At 37.8% G+C, this 26,685-nt stretch overlaps 2 protein-coding genes across 5 annotated transcripts in view; both read left to right on the top strand.

Annotated features, from left to right (window-relative positions):
• B3gnt2 (UDP-GlcNAc:betaGal beta-1,3-N-acetylglucosaminyltransferase 2) overlaps nt 1-26,685 on the top strand; it is a 202,236-nt gene that overhangs the window by 25,975 nt on the left and 149,576 nt on the right. The window contains exon 1 of one of the 2 annotated variants that reach the window (XM_087216334.1): nt 19,057-19,076. The exons of the other annotated variant lie outside the window; for it this stretch is intronic. The gene's annotated coding sequence lies outside the window, so the exon portion shown is untranslated. Of the gene's footprint in view, nt 1-19,056; nt 19,077-26,685 lie in introns of those variants that run through there. 2 annotated transcript variants of the gene reach the window in all.
• Nucleotides 1-26,685, top strand: part of Commd1 (copper metabolism domain containing 1) — a 140,715-nt gene that overhangs the window by 66,174 nt on the left and 47,856 nt on the right. The window lies entirely within an intron of this gene.

The raw sequence follows: 26,685 nt of genomic DNA, 5'->3' as shown, positions 1-26,685 counted from the left end.
AATGTAGAGTCTCTTAGGTAATAGTGATCCAATGGGGAAACAAGTGTGCATGGAAAGAACAAAGACTTTTCCTAGAAAGTGCTGGGTCCAGAAGTCTTGCTCACCCACTGGGGTAACTGAAGTCTATTTAGACTTCATTAGGCCAGGTGTTACTGCTTATCTTTTCCTTTGGGAAGTATGCAGGCCTGGTCATTTCGTCTTTATCTTGACAATGCCTGGTTTCCAAGGGATGTGTCTGTGGCCACGGTTGTAATGCGTTTTACCTTTGTCCTGACTCTCACGAGGACCTAGCCCTGTCTGACTATCTATAATATTTCTACCTAACTTAGCTGTTTATACCATCATTTTACATATAATGTGTTTCAGGTTGAAATTTATTCATGGCCATAGTTTAATTTAAATGAATGCTTTTCTAGTCTCTGGATTAAAAACTCTAGATCTCTGATTCATTTATAATGAAAAATACTTTTAATTTTCTTTGCTTGGTAAATTACATTTGTAAAGTTGATTTGAATCTTCTTTTGGCAGTTTAATTCATAAAAACGGTTAAGTAATTACTGAGCTGTTCTACTGATTGATTGATTGATTGAGACAGGTCTTGGTATGTAGTCTAGGCTGACTTTGAACTCACTGTGTAGCCCAGGCTGGCCTAGAACTTATAGCAATCCTCCTGCTTCAGCTTCTCAAGTACTGAGATTACAGGTGTGCCACCATGCCTGGCTGTTTTATGTATTTTTGTATCCTGGTACTAGGTTAATGGTGCCACAGGTAAAAGCAGCCTTTGATGCAGGTGAGCTGTGAGGCCAGTTAAATCTTATACCTCCAAAAGTGTTTGGTTTACTATTTATTTTGGGGTTTTTTTTTTGTTTTTGTTTTGGTCCTGGGGATCGAGCTCACGACCTTGCACTGGTGAGGTAAGCTTGGTGCCACTGAGCTAAATTCCTGGCCCTGGATTACTATTTATTTGTTTCTTTTTTTTTTTTTGGTACTGGGGATCGAACTCAGGACATTATGCTTGCGAAGCAGGCGGCGGAACCACTGAGCTAAATCCCCAGCCCAAATGTTTCTTTTTTTTTTTTTTGGTACCGGGGATCGAACTCAGGTCCTTGCACTTGCAAGGCAGGTGCCGGAACCACTGAGCTAAATCCCCGGCCCCTGGATTACTATTTATAAGAAAATAATCTTTTATTTTTAAGGTCAGACAATACTCCAAACCGATTTCTCTTAAAATTTAGACCCTTGAGGGCCAGGGATTTAGCTCAGTGGTTCCACTGCCTGCCTTGCAAGCACAAGGTCCCGAGTTCAATCCCTGGTGCAAAAGAAAAAAAAAATTTAGACCCTTGAAAAAATTGTCAAATGTCTTCTAACTTTCAAGTAAGGAACACTGAATGTATAGTCTTTTATCCACTAAATATACATTGTTTTATTCAAAAATACTGATGCATGTCATCATCTTAAAATTTTTCTATCAATCAGAGCCCTTGGAAATACCAGCTAAGCTGATGATACTGGATATAGCTTTAGGCAAAGGGAGTAATTTGTGCCTTGGACAATTGAAGATTAAATAAGATTTGCAGCTACTACTTAGATACCTCTAACTTACTAATGGCTAGGGAGTCTAGGGGAACGTTTTTTTTCCCCTTAAATTCTTTTATTGGTACATTTTAGGTAAACAATACATTGACATTGACATTTATCATTGGGAACTTGTACCTTTACATGATGTATCTTGGTTCTTATTTTTTCCTCATTCCCTGCCCTCCCTTCACCCCCTCCACCCTTCCCTATTTACAAAGACTTTGTTTCCATTTCTCATAATTTTTCCTTTCCCTTCTTTCCTTTCCCCTACCCCTCATACTTCCCCTACCCCTTTGTACCTTTTCTTCCGATTTCACATTATCAATTATTCATTTTAATCATTGGTACATTTTAGGTATACAATATAATGATATTCATCATTGGAAATTTGCGCCTTTATGTAATCTCTCTTGGTACTTATTTTTCCCCCTTCCTCTGCCCTCCCTTCACCCCCTTCACGCTTTCCTATTTACAAAGACGTTCTGGGCCAGGGATTTAGCTCAGTGGTTTCGCCACCTGCTGTGCAAGCACAAGGACCCATGCTCTATCCCCGGTACCAAAAAAAAAAAAAAAAAAAAAAAAAAAAGAATACAAAGATGTTGTTTCCATTTTTCCATTTTCTCATATTAATTCCATTCCTGTCTTTCCTTTCCCCTAGCCCTCCCACTTCCCCTTTACCCCTTTTCTTCCTATTTCACATTATCTATTATACCTTTTAGTCCTTATTTACGCTTTCAGTTTCTTACAGTAGAGAAACTTTTTGGTATTTACACATGTGTGTCCTATTTATTTCACTTAAGAGTATGGCCTAAATCTGCATCCATTTAGCTATAAATGTCTCTATTATCATTTTTTATGGCTGAGTAGTACTCCATTTTACTAAAAAACCACATTTTCTTTATCCAGGCTCCAGTTCATGGACATTTGGGCTCCTTCCAAGTTTTAGCTATTACAAACTGTGCTGCTATGAACATGGGTGCACATATATCACTATGGTATGATTCTTTTACTTCTTTGGGGAAGATCCCCAGCAGTGGAATACTGGGGTCAAATGGGACTTCCAGTCCTAGTTCTTTGAGGTATCTCCATACTGATTTCCACAGTGGTTGTACCAGTCTACATTCCCACCAGCAGTGGAGCAGGGTTCCTCTTTCCCCACAGCCCCACCAGCATTTGTTATTGGTTGATTTCATGATAGCAGCCATTCTTTCTGGAGTGAGGTGGAATCTCAGTGTTGTTTTCATTTGCATCTCTCCAATGACCAGTGATGTTGAACATCTTTTCATATGTTTATTTGCTATTTCTACTTCTTTGTCTGAGAAATGTCTGTTCATTTCAGATGCCCATTTTCTGACTGGGTCTTTAAATTTGGGAGGTCTGATCTTTTTAGGTTCTTTATAGATTCGAGATAGTAGACCTTTGTCTGAGGAAGAGCAGGTGAAGATTTTTTCCCACATTGTGGGTTGTCTCTTCACACTGCTGGTGGTTTCTCTTGCTGTGCAGAAGCTTTTTAATAAGAAGAGATCCCACTTGTTGCTTGTTTGTGCTACTTCATGGGCAACTGAGGTTTTGTTCATAAAATCTTTTCCTACACCGCTGTCTTCAAGAGTTCTACCTAACCTCTGTTCCAACTGGTTCAGAATTTCTATTTTAATATTTAGATCTTTAATCCATTTTGATTTTAGTTTAGTGCATGGTGAGAGATATAGGTCTAGTTTTAATCTTTGGCAAGTTGAAGCCCAATTTCTCCAGCACCATTTATTAAAGAGGCTATCTTTCCTCCAGTGAGGGTGTTTGGCTCCTCTATCAAAGATGAGATGGCTGAGTGTGTCTGGTGTTGTTTCTGCATCTTCTAATCTGTTCCACTGGTCCTCAGGTCTGTTTCTTTGCCAGTACCATGCTGTTTTTATCACAGTAGCTTTGTAGTATAGTTTCAGGTTGGGGATTGTGATACCCCCTGCCACGTCTCTGTTACCTAGAATTGCTTTTGCTATTCTGGATCTCTTCTTGTTCCAAATGAATTTTTGGATTGTTTTCTCAAGGTCCATGAAGTATGCTGCTGGGATCTCAATTGGAATTGCATTAAATCTATATAGCAGTTTTGGAAGTATGGCCATTTTCACTATATTAATCCTTCCTACCCAGGAGCAGAGGATGTCTGTCCATTTTCTGATATCATCTTCAATCTGTCTTTTCAGAGTGCTATAGTTTTCTGAGACAAGGTCTTTGATTTCTTTTGTTAGGTTGATTCCTAGGTATTTCAGTTTTTTGGATGCTATTGTGACAGGAATTGTTTGCCCTATTTCTCTCTCAGTGAGTCTGTCATTGGTGTAGAGGAAAGCTATTGATTTTTGTGTGTTGACCTTGTATCCAGCTACTTGACTGAATTTGGTTATTAAGTCTAGAAGACTTTTGGTGGAGTTCTTGGGGTCTTCTATATAGAGTATCATGTCATCTGCAAATAATGACAATTTGATTTCTTCATTTAATATCTTTATTCCTTTTATTTCTTTCTCTTGTCTAATTGCTGTGGCTAATGTTTCCAAAACTATACTGAACAAGAGTGGTGATAGTGGACATCCTTGTCTTGTTCCTGATTTTAGTGTAAAGGATTTCAGTTTTTGACCATTTAGTATGATGGTTGTTGGTTTTTCATAGATAGCTTTTATCAGATTGAGGTAGAGACCATCTATTCCACTTTTTTCTAGGGTTTTTATCATAAATGCATGTTGGATTTTGTCAAATGCTTTTTCTGAATCTATGGAGATAATCATATGGTTTTTGTCCTTGGCTCTATTGATATAGTGTATTATATTGATTGATTTTCATATATTGAACCATCCCTGCATCCCTGGGATGAATCCCACTTGGCTTGGTCAGGGTGTATGATCTTCTTGATGATCTTCTGCATTCAATTTGCCAGTATCTTTTTTTTTTTTTTTTGCCAGTATCTTATTATTTTTGCATCTATGTCCATTAGTGAGATTGACCTACAGTTCTCTTTTTCAGTTGGTTGGTTGATTCTTTCTCTGCTTAGGGGATCAAGGTGATGCTTGCTTCCAGGAATGAATTCGGGAGTTTTGCTTCCCTTTCAATTTCCCTAAAGACTTCAATAGGGGCAGTAGTTTCTCTCTAAATGTCTTGTGAATTCAGCAGTGAAGCCATCAGGACCTCGGCTTTTCTTAGTTGGTAAGTTTTTAATTACGTTTTCAATTTCATTGATTGCTATTGGGTTGCTTAGAATTTTTAGGTCTTCTTTGTTCAACTTTGGTAATTCATACATATGTGGGAATCTGTCCATTTCGTCTGTGTTTTCCATCTTATTGGCATATAGATTCTTGAAGTAGGTATTGATTATCCTCTGGATTTCTGCTGGGTCTGTTGTAATTTCACCCTTTTCATACCTAATTGCATGGATTTGGGCTTCTTCTTTCCTTTTTCTGATAAGGTTGGCTAAGGGTTTGTCAATTTTGTTTATTCTTTTGAAGAAGCAACTCTTGGCTTCATGATTTTTTGTATCATTCTCTTAGTCTCCATTGCATTGATTTCTCCTCTGATCTTTATAATTTCCTCCCTTGTATGAGATTTGGGTTTGTCTTGCTGTTCTTTTTGTAGAAGCTTGAGGTTCAGCATCAGGTTGTTTAATGGGGCTCGCTCTGTTTTCCTAATATGTATATTCACTGCTGTGAATTTCCTTTGTAAGACTGCTTTCATTGTGTCCCATAAATTCTGGTATGTTGTATTGTCATCGTCATTTAATTGAAGGAACTGTCTGATTTCTTCTTTAATTTCCTCTGTGACCCATTGGTTATTCAGAAGTGTGTTGTTCAATTTCCATGATTTTCTGAAATATTTTGCGTTTCTTTTGTTATGGATCTCCAATTTCATTGCACTATTGTCTGATAATATACAGGGGATAACTTCCATTCCTTTGCACTTACTTAAACATGTTCTGTGAGCAAGTATGTGATCTGTTTTGGAGAACAACCCATGTGCAGCTGAAAAGAATGTGTATTCTGATTTTGTGAGGTGGAACACTCTGTAAACATCTGTTAAGTTCATTTGTTCTAGAGTTTGATTGAGTTCTAGTATTTCATTACTTATTTTTTGTCTAGTTGATCTATCTATTTGTGACAGTGAGGTATTAAGGTCCCCTACTACTATTGTATTAGTGCATATATGACTTTTCATGTCTGTTAGTATTTGTTTTGTACAGTTGGGTGCACTAGTGTTTGGTGTATAGATATTTATGATTGTCATCTCTTCCTCTTGGATTGTTCCCTTTAAAAGGATGTAGTGTCCTTCTTTGACTCTCTTAATCAGTATTGCTTTGAAATCCACTTGATCTGCAAAGAGGATAGCTACTTCTGCTTTTTTGGGAGTTCCCATTGCATGAACTATTGTTTTCTACCCTTTAACTTTCAGTCTGTGAGTTTCATTTTGAATCAAGTGTGTTTCTTGTATGCAGCATATTGTTGGATTTTGCTTCTTGACCCATTCTGCCAGTCTGTTTCTTTTGATTGATGAATTGAAACCATTAACATTGATGGTTATAACTGATACGTATTGACTTATCATTGTCATGACTTTTTCTTTTTGTTGGATTCTCCCCTTCTACATTTAATTTCTTGTTGCGCCTGATGGGATCATTCTGCTGTGCTTCCTGGGGTTGTGATCCTCATTGTCTTTTCCTAGGATATTGTCTAAAATTTTTTGGAGTGCTGCTTTGGTATTCATGAAGTTCCTAAGGTGCTCTTTGTCATGAAAGTATCTTATTTCTCCATCAATTTTGAAAGATAGTTTTGCAGGGTAATCAATCTGGGTTGGAGGCTGTTTTCCTTTAGGGCTTGAAATATGTCACTCCAAGCTCTTCTTGTCTTGAGTGTTTGCGTTGAGAAGTCTGTTGTGATTCTGTGGGCTTTCCTTTGTATGTGAGTTGCTTCTTTTCTCTAAATGCTTTTATAGCTTTGTTCTTCTGTTAGGTTTCTGGAATATTAACAATTCTATGCCTATGTGTAGATTTTTTTTTGATCAAGGCTATTTGGAGTTCTATATGCCTCACTTATCTGTATGTCAAGTTCTTTTCCCCTGTTTGGGAAGTTTTCTGCCATTACTTCTGTGAACAGGTTTTTTATGTCATGTGCACTCTCTCCTGTTTCTTCATTGAGCCCAATCAGTCTTATGTTATTCTTCTTTGCATCATCTAGCAGCTGCTGGATTGATTTCTCATGTTCCCTTATAATTTTGAAGCAGTTTTTCTTTTCCTGGTCACTAATTGCAGTTTTATCTTGTATATCTGAAATTCTGTCCTCACATTGGCTCATTCTGCTGTGTAGACTTTCAGTGGAGTTTTTCATGTCCTGGAAATCTGTTTGCATCTGTTTTATGGATTCCATTTGTTTCCTATGTTGGGATTCCATCATTTTCCTGAGCTCCTCTCTAGATTTATTAATCATGTCTTGCATTAGGGGCACAATTTCTCCTGTTATCTGAGAAATTATTTCTGATTTCATTTTTTCCAGATCCCCTTTTGTTGCTAGTTCAGTGGGTCCAAGTGGTTGAGTATCAGAATGTTCCATCTCATTTCCCTTTGGGGTTGCTGTAGGTGATCTGGAAGTCTGGTTTTGAGACTTATTTACATGTTTTCTCATTTCAACTGGGGTGGGGGCTGTTGGCACCTGCACGGATTACCTCCTCTGAGCTGGGAGAGGTGGGACAGGGGCCGGTAGCAGCCATAGGGCTGGTGGCCCAAAAGCCCTTTCCTGTGGGCTGGGAGCAGTGGGAGGGATGGTGGCCCTGAATCCCCTTCCTCTGGACCAAGAGTAGTGGGACGGCGGCTCAGAAGCCCCTACTTCTGGGCTGGGAGCAGCGGGACTCAGTACCATGGTCTGGTGGTTCAGTGTCCTCTGTGTCTTTGTAGTGTGGAACCAGGTGGCTGTACGGAGGAGCGGGCATGGGGGTCCAGTGGATTGTTGCCGGGACGTGGGCTTATTCTGCGTGTTCCGCACGACCGGGGACCTTGGTAGGGCATGTACAGACCTGCCTGTGTGCAGCGGGCTGATTCAGCATCTTCCGCACGACTCAATAGGTTTATTATTAATGTATTGCAACATTATTGATTTTTGTGTGTTGATTTTGTATCCTGCTACTTGCTGAATTTGGTTATTCATTCTAAGAGTCTTTTGGTGGATTTTTTGGATCTTCTATGTGGAAGACCCAAATAATGATAATTTGACCTCTTCTTTTTCTTTTTTTTCTTCCTCTTCCTTTTCTGTACATATCCCTTTTATTCTTTTTCTTAACCTAATTGCTCTTGGTAATGTTTTGAGTACTGTGTTGAACCAGAGTGGTGATAGTGGACCCATATATGCATCTTGTCAATCTAAACAGTGACTTAAAACAGACTTTGTTCTACTCATTTTTGATCTGTGTCCTCTGTGGCAACTCAATCTTTTAAGCTTCTTGATAATTTATTTAAATTGACAAATTTCTGGCTGAGGATACAGCTCATTGAGAGTGTATGCTTTGTATGCATGAGGCTCTGAGTTCCATCTCTAGCACTGAAAAAAAAGGGGACATTTTTGAAAGCAATTACATAATGTACTCTTTTGGTTAGTCTTGTATCACTGTTGAGAATAACTATTTTACAGATTTTCTTAGGTATGACTCCCTCAGAAATAGATTTTTGAGACTACTATAGTTGTGTCATAATTAGTTCCATTTGGGCCTTCTGCAATTGACCCCATTGTAAGTAGTACAGAGGGTTTAGAACCATATATTCAGTAAAACATGTTAATGGCGTTGTTAAGTTATATACTCTGTCAAGTTATCAGTGTGATTAGGTCCCATAGCAACTACTAGCATTCTGGGAATATGCCAAAGACTTATGTTCGGTCAGCTGAGTTCACTTTATACATGAATAACTCCACAGACCTTCCCTGTTATAACGCAGAAATAGTAATTTAAAAAGTTCCTCATCTCCTTTTTCAGAGAATGTATCATCCTTGTATTTACTCTGCTTCACTGGGATGACTCTGCAACTCTCTCTCTGAAGTTGTCTGTCAGCCATACTGTATCATTTGGAATTTAGTTCAGCTGTAACAGAGATCCAAATTAAAAGCTCTAAAAAAAAAAGTTTATCTTTTATGCAAAAGTCCAGAGATAGCAATGGATGGAGGAAGGGAAGGGCCAAAAAGGAAAAGGACAAAAGATACATATGTGTTTCCTCTCAAGGAAGATTCCTTGAAGCTACTCAAAGACCTTCCACTTACATCCCATAGATTAGAATTTAGTCACATGACCATATGTAGCTTCAGGGGAGGGAGGGTCATTTTCATTCTAGGTAGCTACTTGTTCAGTTTATTACTATACAATAAAGGAAGATAGATATTGGAACATATGGGAGCCTGTTACTCTCAGTTCATCTCCTGTCATTGAATAGAATAGATTTCAAATGTTTTGTGTAAATTTTAACATAGTGTTTTTAGATACTATTGTTAAGTACTTTGAAGGTAGACTTAAGTTTAGGGAAAAAAATAGTACTAACGTAACAGTATGCATAAGGCCCTGAGTTCAATCCCCAGTAGCAACGGGGGGAAAGGAAAAAAAACAACAACTGACATTATTAGCTGTGTCAATATATTTATATAATCTCTTCTCTTTTTGAATTTCCTTATATCACTACAGAGTCTATGTTCTTGCTAAACATTACAGTGTTTATATCATTTGGGCCAAAAGAACAGCTGACTAGTGGTCAAGTTTATTAAAGATCTTTCCACTCTTCAATGGTTCTGGGCATAAAACCTAGGCTGATTTTAAAAAGTATCATTCTCACTACCTTTTATGATTCTGTTGCCTGCCTTACCTCCTTAGAAAGATGAGAATGCCTACTTCACCTCCTCAGTGTATCAAAGTATTACAGTATCAGTTGCAGATAATGAGAGGGAGATGGATAGGAGGGGGTGACAGAAATAGACTGTTTGATAAAAAGTTTCCCTAGTAATACAAGTCATTTAAAGCAGGATATAGAAAGAACATAGAATCTTGAGAAGTTGGGATCCCTAAAGGAAATGAAGACCAGGATCAGCTAATGGGCAATAATATGCCCCTATATTTTAGGAGGTAAAGTCTTTATTTTTTTAGGATCAGATTTTTATTATTAGGGTTTTGTGCAATTGCAAAAAGTGGCATGCTGCTTCTACCTCACTTTCCCAGTGGATGAGAGAAAACAATTTTAATTTTCAACATTTAATCAGCAGCATGTGATTTTGAAGCTACTGAGCTGAGTCTAGGGTTGAGAGTATGAGAGAAACAAAAGAGTAGAAAGGCCAACACCTCCTTCTTCTGAATTATCCAAATGAGATCAGTAAGTTCCTGTAGAATAGACTGACCTTAGCAGTTTCAGAGATGACTGAAATGGTTGGATTGGCCATAATGCAGTTTAACAAGATGTCTGGAAATATTCTTGAGCAAAGTTCAAGGAACAGTGGGTGTATCCATGATCATCACATTGACATCATACCATGTCCTCCAGAGAAGGCCTTTTGTACATGTGTTATTACAATTGACATATTTTTTAATGTAAATAGGGTATTTACATATGGCTAGGTGTTTTAAAATTTTTTATTTATTTTTTCCATTTAAAAATGAAGCCTGGGGCTGGGGATTTAGCTCAGTGGTTTCGCTGCCTGCTGCGCAAGCACAAGCACCCAAGTTTGATCCCCAGTACCAAAAATAAAAATAAAAATAAATAAATAAAAATGAAGCCTGGCTGGGCGTGGTGGCACATGCCTGTAATTCCAGCACTTGGGAGACCGAGGCAGGAGGATTGCTGCAAGTTCGAGGCTAGCCTGGGCTACATAGTGAGTTCAAGGTCAGCCTGAACTACATAGTGAGACCCTGACTGAAAAAAAAAAAAAAAAAAAAAAAAAGAGAAGCCTGGAAAACCAAGAATTTATTGTCATTTATTAAATTGCAGTTGTTTTAGAAATAATTATAGGGCAAGATGAAAACATTTCTTACTTAGGGAATACTTTTCAACTATCAAAAACAGTCAATCTGCTGGAAGATAAAAGAGGTAAAACCCTTGAAGACATAGGTCCAGGAAAGTATTTTCTAAACAGGACTCCCATTGCACAAGAAATAGCATCAAGACCTGTTTTATCATTATGAAATGTCACTATTCCTGATCATACTCCATCTTGGATTCTGTTTTATCTGATAATAACATAGTCACTCTAGCCTTCTTATGGGGCAGAGGGCATCCAGCCCAGGTCCTCACACCTGCTAGGAAAGTGAGAGTTCTACAACTTTACTACACTCTCAACTTCCATGGCATGTATCGGATACCATTTTATAAGCATTATTTGCCACCTAATTTCATATTTAAAGTATTCTAGGGCTGGGGATTTAGCTCAGTGGTTTCGCCGCCTGCTGCGCAAGCGCAAGGACCCGAGTTCAATACCCGGTACCCCCCCCCCCCCCCCCGCAAGAAAGTATTCCATTGTGATGGATAGTTCAGTGTTGTTAACATTTGAAACATCCTTTTGAGTCTATCATGTCCATCCCCCAGCTAGGCAGTGCACACTACATCACAGCTGAGCAGTGCAGTAGGTTGCTGAGAAACCAAAGAAAACACCCAAAGACACTTGTGATAGTTTATTAAGACTTACTAATAGGAATGTGCAAAGTTCATTAGGGGTACAGGAACAGACAGGGTCCAATGATGGCAGGCTGAAGTCACTGGAAGGCACTCAGAATGTCTAGTAGCACCAGGCTGGACAGGAAATGACCAGAAGGTCTGGTGTTGGCAGGCCAGACAGGGAAATCTCCAGAAGATCCAGAATGTCCACTGGAAGCCAGCTAGACTAATAGCACTTGTCCTCTCTATGGGACTCTGTTCTACCCCACATTACTGCAGGGTATGTGTGTGGGTATGTGGTGGGGGGAGTAACAGGTTAAGCTACATAGACAGTGACATTTAACTTACTTTGATCCTGTATATGATAGCATTTCAAGAACAACTGGCTTGGCATTCATGTTTTCCAAGTTCCCTCTGTTCTTCAGAATAATACTTATCTGTTCACTCTAATCCTCATCTATGTGCAGTGTCTCCTTGATGGGCCAAGAGACCTGAGAACACAAACGGATGTCTCAGGAGCATGGTGCCAAATGCTCTAGTTTGTCTCAGGGATGACACCCCCGACATGCACACCACATTGCTTGAATGCCCTTATAATCTTATTGTACCATCTTCCACTATATCCCGTGGGCATCTTATGAAGAGGCACATTGCAACCAAATCCTACAACAGTACAAAAAGCAAAAAATGTATAATCCTGCTATAAGAGCGAGCAAATTGAATAACATTTCTCAGGTATCACAGATTCAATGCTGTTTAACAGTAAAATGGGTTTTAAACTTATGCAGAGCTGAAGATATATTTTGAAAATTAGCAGGAATGAATACACACACACACACACACACACACATTTAGTTTTTTGAGGGCACTGGTGCCTCCCTGTGTTGCATTCAAACACCCAGACTGCCGGACATAGTGGACCCTAGCAAAGGCTTGATTATATTCTTTTTTTTTTCCTAAATCAAGCAAAATGTACAGTATTTGATGTTATTAAAAGAAGATAATTTTTTTTTTTTTGTACCAGGGATTGAACTTGGGACCTTGCGCTTTTGAGGCAGGCGCCGGAAAAAAGAAGATAAATTTGTCTATGTCCATAGGGTAATTGTCCAACAGTGTCCATAAATGCTGCATGTTGCTCCATTTTAATTAACATTTGATTCCATTGCAGCAAGGTAGTGAGTTGCAGATTCCATGGGAGATTGGTGGAGGACAAAGGCAGGTCCTTGCACACCCAGAAATCTATTTTGTTGTTTTCCTGTGTTACTATCGTAGTCCCAGATTTGCAATGTCTTTAGTCCACAAAATTTCTCCCTTCTGTGAACATCTTAAGATTTGGATTCTCTGCTGATAGGTCTATTAGATCAGGCTCAAGTTCACTCAGAATGGACATGATTTTGTAAGAGTCTTTTGTGATAATTATCATTAGGCACTAATACTTAAGAATCCTTACTTTAAAACCTTTCAGCTTTGATCGATTGATCCATCAGTTGATTGATCGACAGAGCTAACACAAATGACTTTATCTTCATTCTGACAAGTCATGTTTTCTATATACTGTATTGTGACCTTCTCCTTGTGAGAATCTCTCTGAAGGCATCAGTGGTCAGTTATCCTGTAGTTTTGCTTTTGTCCATCCCTTCCCCTCCCTTTTCTTTTTATAGTTTTGTTTTTATCATCCTTTAGTGCCAGAATGCTGTTGTGGTTGTTGGTCTTATCTGATCTCACTTTGGAGAGGAATGATTGATTGATTGATTGATTGGAGAGGAATGATTGACAAGAGTCAGTGTCATAACCCTTTTAGCCAAATTTGAGCTACAAAAAGGTTTCAAAGGAATAGATCTTAAGTTAAATGTACCTGAAGTCCTTTGTTAAATTTAATCTTAACTGTTTTTATAGGTGTTGGCTAAAATCTCAAAACACTACACTAGATCATTTTGTTAGGAGTTACACTTCTGGAGGATTCTAAGAGACAGTTACAGCATTTTAAAAAGAAAATATGCAAAATAAAACTAATAAGAGCAAAATAAGTTTGTATAGTAGTTTTGAACCAAGAAATATTTTAAATAATATCTATTTTTACTAAAGATAATCAAAGAAAAAACAATTTGTTAGTAATACTTGTTCAAGTCTTTTCTGTGAATCATTGCAAATGGTTCAGAGAAGAATCAATTGTGGATGACATGGGGCAACAATTTAGCTCAGTGGTTCTGCCCCCTGCCTCACAAGTGTAAGGTCCCGAGTTTGATTCCCTGTACGAAAAAAACCAAAGAACAAAATTGTGGATAACAAAAGACTTAGAACAGCTATGATCAGAATTTTGATGAGAGCTTAGCAAATTGATAAGACAATTTAGTTATTTTATGTAGCATTTTAAGATAATAGTCATGATTGACAGCATTATTTCAGGATCACCAGACTCTTCTTTGTTTACAAATGTTTTCCTAGGTAGCTAATGTCCAAGCTTCTTAATCATCAGCATGTCTTTGCTCTTAATATGTCTGCATATGTTAACATCACTGAAAAGAATAGCTTTGCACCTTTAACAGGTTTAGGAAGCCATATTAATTACCACACACTTACTACCTGTACAATGTATCTTATATGTTCAATAACAAAATCCTTATTTAGTCAAAACAATTGTAAACTGTTTTAAACAGCAGGCCTATCCAAATGGCATGGCAGGTTTTTTCCCCCCAGGTAATCAAACCTTTAATGAAACAGCGGAAAACAAGAAATTACCTTGGTAAAGTTTTTGTTTTCTAGCCCTATTTTTGTGACTTTTACTAAGAACAGGACAATATTTTAAGAAAACTTTATTGCTTTAAACATAGAGAATTATATCCTGATTTCATATCAGTGCATCAAAGTTCAGTTTTAGAAAACTCTAATTTTAAACTATAACCAACAATCAATCACACATACAAATTTTCTTTCATAAGTTTCATCTTCCACAGACCTTATGCAACTTACTGTACTCTTCTGGTTTTTCCCTTATCTTTCTTTTTCTATTGAGGAACAATCTCATTTTCCTTGAGGACAAAATCTTATTTTATGTTACAAAATCCTTTCCTTATGTTTCCCTTTCTCTACTTAATGGTTGTTTTGTGTTGAAAGTTTTGTAGCCACTTGGAGTTTTTAAAAAGTTGTTTTTCTTTGGTACTCACCGATGTTACTTACATTCCAGCTAGAATAATATGGCAAGAATAATATGACCTTGAACAACAAAATTAGTACAGGCAGACAACAGCAGAAGAGCAAGTTAACCCTGCAATTGCAATTCACAAACTACCTTAAAGTTGCTCACAAAAAAAATTTTAGGAATATTAATCAGACAAGAATATCAACCTAAACTGTAGAATTGAAAAGTAAATTTGCAGTCAACTAAGATGTACTTCAGTGGGCTCTCATTAACTTCTCATTGGCTGCCAGGAAGGCTCATTCTCCCACCCCTGACATCCCAAGGCAGGAGTCAGCCCTAGCCTCACTGCCTTCCTTGGTTCAGCATAAACTGCATACAGCCTAACATCCATCCCTCCTGCCTGACATCTGACTTTGTGGTCTGACTTGGTCCTTGTATCAAACTCCAGCTTGAGCTCAGTCCAGTGGCCCAGACTTAACATAGGCAGGGGTTAGAATTAACCTCTGCGGTTGTTTGCACTGCCATGGGGAGGTGGCAACCCCACAGCTACTGTGATCTTAAACAACTCTTTCTTTTGTTTAAATCATATTGTTCACAAATAAATAACAGTGTTTCCTCTCATCTTTGGGGCATTTTTAGGGCATCCCTGTATTCATATAGTGGTTGCAAAACATTCATAATAGTTGCTTACCCCTTCCCTCAAACATGGAGGTAGAAAGCCATCCCAACATTTCTCATACTTTTTGCCCTCTTTTTCTATCTCTTGTAGTCTCAGTGTTCATGGGAGTTTCTCCAAGCCTTCTAGCTAGCTCACTAGCTGTCCCTTCCCCAGCCCAGCTGTACAAGGGCAGTGGAAAAGGTTGTCAACAGATTTCAGAAAACACCCATAGGTGACTTGTGAGAGATAAGGCCTATTAAGATTTACTAAGAGGAAAAGACAGGGTCCAGTGGCAGTGGGCTAGACAAGAAATCACTCAAAGGTACTTGGAATATCCACTGGCAACTGGCTGGGCTAGTAAATTGCCAGAAAGTCTGGTGGTGGTAAGCCAGACAGGAAATTGCCAGAATGTTCAGTGATAGGTGGCTAGACTGATAGATCTTATTCTCTCTACAGTACTCTGTTGCATCTAGAATTATCACAGGAGGGAGGGTTTTATAAATTAAATTACATAAACAGCAACAATATTAGCTTGGTTTGTTCTAGTATCTGACCAGCATTTCAAGAAACGGCAGATTTAGCATATATGCAGGAGAGCAGTTTCTATAGATAACATGAATTTGCTCATTTCCCAGTGTCTTTCAAGTAAAACACCAGGACAGCCTTTGGTTTTTTGAGACAAGGTCTCTCTGTATAGTTCAGGCTGGTGTTGAACTCACTATGTAGCCCAGGCTTTCCTCGAACTCACAGTGATCCTCCTGCCTCAGCCTCCTGAGTGCTGAGATTACAGGCATGTGCCGCCATGCCTGGCACATGAGGACACTCTTGTCCTTGTCCACTTAACAATATCCTCTTGACTGACTGAAGTCTTAGGAATGGAAAAGGACATCTCAGGGACATGGTTGTAAATATCATAATTTTCTTCAGGGATAAAACATAGAATTTGAGTCCATAGACTTTGAGTTATAAAAATAGAAAACCTCAGTAGACTGAGGCATGTTAGCTGCAATTTCAAGGCCAGCGTAGGCTATAATAGTGAGTTCAAGGCCAGGCTGAACTACCTACTGAAACGCTGTCTCAAAAAAGAAAGAAAAAATATCTCAATGAAAAATAAAATGTAGACTACTTCCTGAAAGAAGAAAGTAGCATAATGTGTTAGGTGCTTACCTACTCACCTTTCTAAAATGTCTAAGTACACATACATTGAGCACTCTTAATATCAGTAAATTTTATCTCTAAATAATTTAGTTTTTAGACTTAAATTACTTGATTCTCATCAAGAATAAATACTGCAGTTTCTTTAGCATTATTTTTAATTGTACATGTTTACACTACATTCATCATGGGGAGTTGGCAGTATGTGTATTAATAACACATATTCTTTGTTGTGGTTTGGTTTTAGGTATTTTTTGTCTGGCTTGATGAATTTTATGAGACTTGTTAAGGTCTTCAAATGTTGTCTGGCACTGGTCTGCTAGTAATACATCTGATACTTTCACTATTATAACATCATCACAGAATAGTAAAGAAATGCATTGCCCACCAACTGCATTCAATTTGTAAGAGCAATAAGCCATAAAGAAACACCTGTTTAATCAGCTGTTGTTGAGTCAGGATGAAACAATTGAGCACATTGCACCTGGACCATCCCTGGATAATAAACTTGCTCTAATTGAGATGTATACTTTTTTTGAGCTGTTTTTCCAAGAGCAAGCATGTACTTGTACAGATTTCCTCTAGATTGTTTATGAGGAAGAATTGCTAAATACTAAAATGTTTTAAACCTTGACAAATTTCACATTTACACGGTGCTTTATACTATAGTTCGTTATACTTTTTAGTTTTCCTTATGTTAGGGTTTTTTTTCCTGTTCTTACACTTAATATTCTATGGAGTCAAAAACATATCTCAAACATAAAAATTTCATCCAACATTATAAAATTATTTCCTTAAGAAGGAGTAAATAAAAGCAAGAATGAGGAGTGAAGTCCTAAATATTTTTTCTGATGGAATAATGAATACAGGATTGGCCCTAATGAAGAACTCTAGGAGATCAAAGGCCACTGATGACTATTTTGAAGCAGAATACAAACTTGAATAAACTATTTCTTGTGATAATATGTTGGATTGTAACATAGTGGCCACAAGACAGTGTGTCCTCATTTACTTAGAGTGCCATGGTAATTAGAGATTAATTGTTCTATATTATTTTTTTATTTTATTTTTTATTTTTTTGGTACCGGGGATCGAACTCGGATCGTTCCACTTGCAAAGCAGGCGGCGGAACCACTGAGCTAAATCCCCGGCCCCAATTGTTCTATATTATTAATCTTCTGTTGGAGGAATGGCTGGCAAAATTTTTTCCCCATTCTGTAGGTTGTCTTTTCACTCTTCTGGTTGTTTCTTCACTGTGCAGAAGCTTTTAAATTTGATATAATCCAATCCCGTTTGTTGATTCTCTTACTATTTCTTATGTCACTGGGATTCTATTCAGAAAATCCTTGCCTATGCTATGTCTTCAAGAACTTTACAGGGCCAGGGATTTAGTTCAGTGGCACCATACCTACCTCCCAAGTGCAAGGTCCTGAGTTTGATCCCTGGTATCAAAAAAAAAAAAGAACTTTACATATTTTATCTTCTCTCAGAAGATACAGTTTCTATTTTAACATTTACAACTTTCATCCATTTTGATTTTAGTTTAGTACATGGTGAAAGATATGGGTCTAGATTCAATGTTATACATGTGGATAGCCAGTTTTCCTAACACCATTTAATAAAGAGGCTATCTTTCCTCCAGTGTATGTTTTTGATCCCTTTGTCAAAGATCAAATAGAATGTGCCTGGGGCTGTTTCTGCATCTTCTGTTTTGTTCCATTGATCCATGTATTTGTTTTTGTGCCAGTACCATGTTGTTTTTATCACTGTAGCTTTGTATAGTTTCAAACCTGGAATTGGGATGCCTTTGTCTTTGTTCTTGTTACCCAAGGTTGCTTTTGCTATTCTGGTCTCTTCTGGTTCCTTATGTATTGTTTTCTCTAGTTTTGTGAGAAATGCTGTTGGTATTTTGAATAGGATTGCATTAAATCTGTGTATCAATTTTGAACATATGGGCATTTTGACAATATTGATTATGATTATCCAAGAACTGGGGCTATCTTTCCATTTTCTGATATCTTCTTCAATTTACTTTTTCAGAGTACTGTAGTTTTAGGTCTTTTATTTCCTTCAGTTAATTCCTAAGTATTTAATTTTTCTTGGTGCTGTTGATACAGGAAATAATACTGGAGATGAAGTATGAAATATTATATCTCCCAACCTGTGAGCTGTCTGACACGCCAAGTGTATGTCTTCTAAAATTCAAAGAATGTGGCCAGGGATTTAGCTCAGTGGCGCCCTTTCCTGCCTTGCAAGCACAAGGTCCTGAGTTCGATCCCTGGTACCAAAAAAAAAAAAAAAATCAAAGAATGAATTCTAGGAAGAATGGAGGTTAAGATTAGGAAGATATTTATTGATAGGACAGCTCCTGAGAGGCAGGATGGGACCTGAGTGGATAACCTGGGGATCCTACTTTACAGAGGAGTTTTATAGAGCAAAACCCACATAGGTACAATGTGGGCCACAGTCATGATCATCTCATAAGGTTATAAGTATAGTAACTTAGGTAATAGTGGTCCAATTGGGAAACAAGTCGTGTAACAAACATGGATTGAAAGAACAAAGACTTCTTTGTGTATGTTGAAACATCCTTGCATCCCTGGGATGAAGCCAGCTTTGTCGTGATGTATGATCTTTTTGATGATTTGTTGCATTTTGTTTGCCAGTATTTTGTTGAGGATTTTTTCATCTACGTTAATTAAAGAGACGGGCCTGTAATTCTCTTTTTTGGTTGGATCCTTCTCTGGATTTGGAATCAGGGCAATGCCAGCTTCCACGAATGACTTTGGGGGTACTGCTTCTCTTTTGATTTTTTTAGAGTTTGAGGAGTATTGCCATTAAATCTTTCCTATGTTCTTGTAGAATTGGGCAGTGAATCCATTCAGGACTTGGGCCTTTCTTAGTTGGTAAGTTGTTGTTTTTTTTTAACTACTTCAGTTTCATTGTCTGTTATTGGATTATTCAGAGTTTTTAATATCTTTTGGTTCAGTCTTGATAATTCGTGTATGTCTAGGAATCTATCCATTTTTTTCTAAATTTTCCAATTTTATTGGCATACAGATTGTGAAATAGTTGCTAATAATCTTCTGAATTTTGGCAGTATTTAGTCTCCAGTTCATTGATTTTTGCTCTTATCTGTATAACTTTCTTTTCTTTTCTTTTCTTTTTTTTTTTGGTACAGGGGATTGAACTGGGGACCTTGCGCTTGTAAGGCAGTAGCCGGAACCATTGAGCTAAATCCCTGGCCCTAATTTTCTTCCTTGTACTAGCTTTGGATTCAGATTATTCTTGTTTTTCTAGGACCTTATGGTGCATCGTTAGGTTATTTATTTGGGCTCACTCTGTTTTTTTGCTGTGGCATTCACTGCAGTAAACCTCCCATTTAGGACTGCTTTTGTTGTTTCCATAGGTTCTGGTATGTTGTACTGGCATTATCATTTAATTGTAGGAACTGTCTTATTTCTTCCTTTATTTTTTTCTGTGACCCATTTATTATTCAAGAGAGCATTGTTTAATTTCCGTGTGTTTGGATAATTTCTGTGCTTTCTTTTGATGTCGGTTTCTGGTTTCATTGTGCTGTGTTCTGATAATATGCATGGGATAATTTTGATTCTTTTGTTTTTTGTGGGTTTTTTGTACCAGGATCGAACTCAGGTCCTTGTGCTTACGAAGCAGGCGGCGAAACCCCTGAGCTAAATCCCTGGCCCGATTCTTTTGTATTTACTCAAGAATACTTTATTGGCTAGGATGTGGTCTGTTTTGGAAAAAGTTCCACGTGCTGCTAAGAAGAATGTGTATGGAACACTGTAGATCTCTATTAAGTCCATTTGTTTGAAGGTTTGGTTCAACTTTGATATTTCTTTTTTTCTTTTTCTTTTTCTTTTCTTTGAAACACGGTCTCATTATGTAGTTCAGGCTGCTCTTGAACTCACAGTGATCCTTTTGCTTCAGCCTCCCAAGGGCTGGGATTATAGCCATGTGCCACCATGCCTGGCCAACATATTCTATTATATCTCTTACATTTAACTTCAAATTACAGTTCATTATGTATATACATCCATTATTACTACCATGAATTTATTATGAATAGAAACTATATAGGGAACAGCCATGCCTTTATACTCTCAGTAAACTATTCTCAATAATTAAAACTTTAATGTTATATATACTCCTTCTGCCTTTTCATTAAAGCTCATTGTAGAACAATAATATGAGCTGGCTGGTTTCAAAATGTCCCCTTACTATGCCTGGCATGGTGGCACATGTGGTAATCCCAGCACTTGGGAGGCTGAGGCAGGAGGATCACCACAAGTTCAAGGCCAGCCTGGACTACATAGTGAATTCAAGGCCACCCTGAACTACATAGCGAGACACTGTCTCCAAAAAACCCCCAAAAACAAAAAACAAAGTCTCTTTATTCCATTCTTTCCACTCATTTGTCATTTAGAAGTACCTGATATATGCCAGGCCTGATTCTGTGTACTGAAGGTGCAAGTGTAAACGAAACATACTCTGTGGGGCCGGGGATTTAGCTCAGTGGTTCCACCCCCCTGCCTTGCAACTTCAAGGACTCGAGTTCGATCTCCGGTACCAAAAAAAAAAAAAAAAAAAAAGCAAAAACATACTCTGTGTTCTTGGTTCACGAAACAGTCAAAACAACTATATACAGCCTTGTAGTAGAGCAAGTTGTACAAAATACTAAGAAAATCTTTGCCTGTTTCGTTGTCAGAATCTTGGATGAAGAAATCCATGTTTCTTTATCATCTTTATTGCCTATGCTAATTTCATTTAGAACTTGTATTTTGGGGTCCAGATAATATAGTGACATATAAATATTAAACTTGAATAGAATGTGTTAAATTTAAATATGATTTATTGAATATGTTTTTATTCAAAATAATTTGCTTTTAATGTTATAAGAACATCAGACCCCTGAAATCTTAATTTGTCAGTATTAGGGGATTTTATTTGTTTCAGTGCTTGGGATCGAACCCAGGGCCTCATGCGTGCTAGGCAAACACTCTACCACTGAATTGCATCCTCAGCCCTAAGGGATTATATTTCAGTGACCTATGAAATCCTTTAGATAACAAATTTTTTCACTTATATGAAACTAAGTATATATATATATATATATATATATATATATATATATGAATGATAGTTTGCTTAAATAAAAAAGCACTTATATATTATTTTTAGTCAAATGTTCAACTTGTTTGTATTAGTGCCTGTTAATCTTATGTATTTGCTAATCTTAAATGACCATGACTTCTACTTGGCTTTAAATGTTTTTTGTACTCCACCTGCATTTTCTCTTCTTCCAGAACTATAAAAAAAACATCTTATTGTTGCCTACCTTATTGTGGTTTGAATGTGTCCCCCTAAACTCGTGCTAGAAACTTATTCCTAATTTAACAGATTTAGGAAGTGCTTAGGTCATGAGGCTCCATCTTTATGCATGGATTAATACAGATTATAAAAGGGTTTAAAGCTTCAAGTTCCCCCTGGCTGTCTCATACGAGTGTTCTCTTTTTCTTCCACTGTCTCTCACATGGAATCATGTAGCAAGAAGACCCTTGCCAGATGCAGGCCCCTCAGTTTTGGACTGTAGTTAATGAATTTCTTTTTTTTTGTTGTTTGTTTGTTTTTTTGGTACCAGGGATCGAACTTGGGACCTTGTGCTTACGAGGCAGGCAGCAGTACCACTGAGCTAAATCCCCAGCCTGACAAATGAATTTCTTGTCTTTATGATTATCCAGCCTGTGGTATTCTTGTTATAGCAACACAAAATACTACCTTACCAACTGACCTAAGAGAAGCTACTTTCCCTGCATTCTATGTGACTAGCAGAACATGCCAACTGATAAGCCCTACTCATTGATCCCAGCTAGTTAGATCATAGAAAACCTTGAATAAGGGTGCCCTGCCTATAAGTTAAACAGGTATTTGCGTAATGAATTGGTATGATGGACATTGCTTCTGAGGAGATAATAGTTTTTAAATGAGATAACTTCTCAGGATTTTGAACTTATTGAAATAGGGAAGCTGCCAGACTCTGGATAAGCACTGCAACTGAGAAGTCACAGAGCTTGGGTTAGGGAAGTACTTATTGGCCATCTGCATACTGTAAAAATTAAGGAGAGAAGAGCACAGAATTAGTAAGAAGAGATCTATCTGTGGCAGGCATACATACAAGCCTGAGAGGATATGTGTGAGCAAGACACATTTCTGTGAGAGAGTAGCAACAATTCTCTAGGGTTTCCTAGGCCCTGTGGGGGCCAGACTGGCCTCCTGACCATCCTGCAAACCTACTGTACACATTGCCAACTTTATATTTGCTGTCCCTACTTCTGGTCTTTTAAAAAAATTCATTAGTACATGTATGCAGTACGTAATGTTTGTGTGGAGTTGGTACATGTACATAACATATCTCAATTCCTTTTTTTAATCCCCTTTTCCTCCCCTTCATATCCCCTCTGTCCATCCCTTGATTCCCTTTTCATTTGAAAGAGATCTATCTTCTCCATATCCTATTATCTATTTTTTATTTTGCTCTTTATTTATATTTTGTATTTGTCATATAAGAGAAAACCATGCAATATTTAAACTTCTGGTCTTTTTTTTTTTTTGAGAGATCTTGCTATATAGTTCAGGCTGGTCTTGAACTCATTGTGTAGCCCAGGCTAGCCTCAAACTCACAGCAACTCTCCTGCCTCAGTCTCCTGAGTGCTGAGATTACAGGCGTGTGCCACCACACCCAGCTCTACTTCTGGTCTTTATCCCTCTTTGAGCCATCCTGAATATTACCACCAGGTTAGTGTTCCTTAAAATCTATTTTGATCATATTACAGTAGTCTCTGATCAGATTTTATTAATGATTTCCTTACTGCCTTACAATGAAGTTTACGTTCTTTAGTGATATAAGTATGGCCCTTTTCAACTTTGCCCTCTAGTGTGTTTTCTCTAAAAGAGCAGTCTATTTAATTTGGTAATTTAGTATGTTTGGTCATGGTGAAAGTCACTAACTATGTTCTCCTGGCCATTTGTCTCCAGCAATTGTACTAAGGGTAGCAAATGGACTGATAGCATCAAAGTCATATGTTGCAGAAGACAACAAAAATGACTGTGATGTTGAAACATGAGTGGCTTAGAGGCATGTCTCTACATGACAGTACATCTTGGGCTTTTGTTCCTGGATGAACATTTTTATGGGGCCAACCTTCCTGAGCCAGCTTCTTGCCAACGGACAGGCAATCTGATGAGAGCACTGCCTGATGATGACCTTTGGGTTTTAAATTCTAAACGTTTTTATTGATCAGAAACAGTCCTCTAGAGAGCATTTAATTTTACTTTGAAAGCCTTGACCACTACTTTGCCAACAGATTTGATTTATAGTTTAGTTGGTTAAACTGGCACTCATTTGGAAATTTTTCAGAGCTTTTAAGCTTCATGGGTCAACATTCAGCCTTATCTTCTAATTTGCAAAAATGGAAAGAACAGTAACACCTAACCATTGACAAAATAGGAAAGAAAGTACAATGATCTCCTTATTAATCTCCATTGTCTACAAATTTTATCCTTTGAAAGACATCTATAAAAATCTTTACCATGTGATCTAGTGTCTTTCAAAATTTTTTCCCATCTGTATTCTTTTTCTGAAGTAATCCACTCTTTCAGCAAGTTAGTCTACTCATTCTCCCAGCCCATGCTCCCAACATGCTACGCATTTCTACCTCAGTGTCTTTGTGCATCTTGTTTGCCTAGTCTGAACCGTCCTCTTTCCCTCATCTAACTTGCAACACTCAGCTTAATACTTAACTTCCCCGTATCATAAAAGTGATAAATTATATGTCAGTATCAATAAGTACTTTTAAAGTAAACAACTAAGCCTTTCACTGGCAAAAAAGCAAAAGAAAACAAGTACATAATGAAATTTGCATAGGATGAAAAATTTTTTACTGTCTTAGTTTCAGTATCTGAGGCGCTACAGGTTAAACAGACAGAAGACAGATTAACAGAAGGAATAGTGCCACCAGATGAGGTCCAAGGAGGTCCTCCAAAGAAGAGATAGGGACCTCAATTCACCCACTTGTGGAATAGGTTGTAGGTTTACTGACTTATGTCAGAGAAAACAATTACAATACACATCATTGAGACACATTAGAAAAATTTATTTGGCAAAAGTAAAGAAGTACACATTCATAATAGAGTTTTTGCCCTCAAGAGATAAGCACACTGTGGTCTGGGGTTGGGGATTTTTATGTAGTCTTGAGGGTGTCTTGAAGATGGGTGATCTAAGATGTGTATTCCTCCTGTCTATCAAACTACCCTTTAGAAGGGCTATGTTAGAATGCAAACTATTTGCATGTGTTTGAAGTTTAGAGATATTCTCCCACTTAATTGTGCTACTTTCTTTTTCTGTTTTTTAATTTTTCGAGACAGGGTCTCCTTATGTATATTCCAGACTGACCTTCAGCTCACTAGTTAGCCCAGGCTAACCTCGAACTTGCAGCAATCCTTCTGCCTCAGCCTACCAAGTGCTGGGGTTACAGGTATGTGCCATCACGCCCAGCAGTTGTGCTGCTTTCTTGAGGATGGAAGTCTGGGAGAAAGAGCATAGGCTCAATTTATATGTGAAAAGTACAGGCCCAATTTATGGCTTTTTCCCTTAAGAATTTTTCTGGAAGGGAAAAAAGCATTATAGCCTTGGGTGATTTTGTGTCCCAAAATGCAATTTTTAAAATTTTTGTTTCTTTGTTTTAGACATGATCTCACCATATAGTTAAGGCTGGCCTTGAACTCACTAGGTAGCCCAGGCTGGCTTTGAACTTGGGGTAACCCTCCTACCTCAGCCTCCTGAGTACTGGGATTACAGAGTACACCACAATGCCCAGATGAAGGTGCAGTGTTTCTTCAAAGTACAATTTTAAGGTTATAATTTTCCTTATCTCCTTTCTACCTACTTCATTTCTTCTGTCCTACCTTAAATAGTTTATTGTCTTTCCATATAGAGGCCTTCCTAAAAAAAAAAAAAGACTCAAAGATGCCTTAGAATGTATATACTATATTTTATTTCACTTCTTGGTTTTTTTCAGACAGGGTCTCTCTATCTAGGCTGTTCATGAACTTACTATGTAGTCCAATCTGTTCTTAGACTCATAATCTTCCTGCCTCAGCCTCCCAAGTACTGATATTACAGTATTGTACCATTTTTAGTAAAGTGATTATTTGTAGATTTGTGAAAGGGGGATTTGAACTTTTTTCTAGGGATAGTAGATTGTGGGAAGATATGAAGGGGAACTAATGGAAGGTAAGGGTTGTTTTAGTAAGATTTGTTGTGTAGATTTCTTTCATGTCACCTCTGGGCTAAGAATCTAGAGTCTTTGCAGGTGATTCAAGATAGCACTGTCCTTTCTATATGAAAATGGGAGGGTAGATCCTCTACAAAGGGAAATTATGCTCTGCTTTTAGGCAAGTAGGGGAAGGTGTAGAGCTTTACTATGATTGCTCTTTCTCATTTGTCTTCAATTCGGAATAATCCTTATGCCAAAGTAGCATATTTTGAGATGTCAGGCTGTGAGTGCCTTCAATTTATAATAGCCCCAGAGGACTATGGGCATTTTGCAAATAAGATTTTGGGGGCCAGGGATTTAGCTCTGTGTGCTGCCACCTGCCTTGCAAGAGCAAGATCCTGAGTTCGATCCCTGGTACCAAAAAAGAAAAAAAAGGAAAAAGATTTTGGGACTATCACACATAAAAATGTAGTTTCTGGGATATTTTGAAATAACAAAGATCTACTACACTGGGCTCAATTTTTTAAATAAATAATAAGCTAATCTTGAGATAAGATTATCCCTTTAGATGATTCTTGTACTTGCCACTTCATTCCTACCATTCCTTACTCTCTCCCCATGTTGCCCAGATGGTTTAACTCTCTATTTGGCCCTCCTGCCCTATAGCAGTTGAATGTAAGATGGTAGTTCTGGAGATAACCCCCGCCCCAAACAAATGGACAGTCTTCTAAGAAAAACAGTGATTATTTAGGTACTTGATAATCAATGTCTTTATAACTAAGAGAATGACTTTATACTTCTGCTTCCTAATTGAAAATAATTGGCAAGAATAACCCATAAAGTAAGTGTAACTGAATGCAGTTGATTCCATGTTGATGAGTGTAAAACCAGTGAGCACACCAGAAGATAAAGAAGAAAGGTTTATTGTTTACAGCAAGTACAAAAAAACCCCAGTTATTTGCAAAATAGTACTCTCCTTGAACAAAGAGCAAAGGGATTTTAAAGGGGATTTTATTGGAGAACTGTTATGATTTGGATCATAAATTTCTCTCAAGCTCATGTCTTGAAGCCATGGTCCTCATTGTAATAGTGCTCAGAGACAGAGCTTCTGATTGGGTTCATAAGGACACTGATTTCATGAGTGGATCATCCTCATATGGATTCATGGCTTGACTGGTTTGGGAGAAGGGGCTTTGTCATAAGAGTGAGTTCTCTCCTT

The sequence above is a fragment of the Heterocephalus glaber genome, unplaced genomic scaffold (genome assembly GCF_053883595.1).
Source record: "Heterocephalus glaber isolate CG9 unplaced genomic scaffold, H.glaber_assembly_v1.0 deba00001457, whole genome shotgun sequence".
NCBI classification, from domain to species: Eukaryota; Metazoa; Chordata; class Mammalia; order Rodentia; family Bathyergidae; genus Heterocephalus; species Heterocephalus glaber.
Note: the sequence above shows the minus strand (reverse complement) of the source record. Positions and strands in the feature narration are given on the sequence as shown.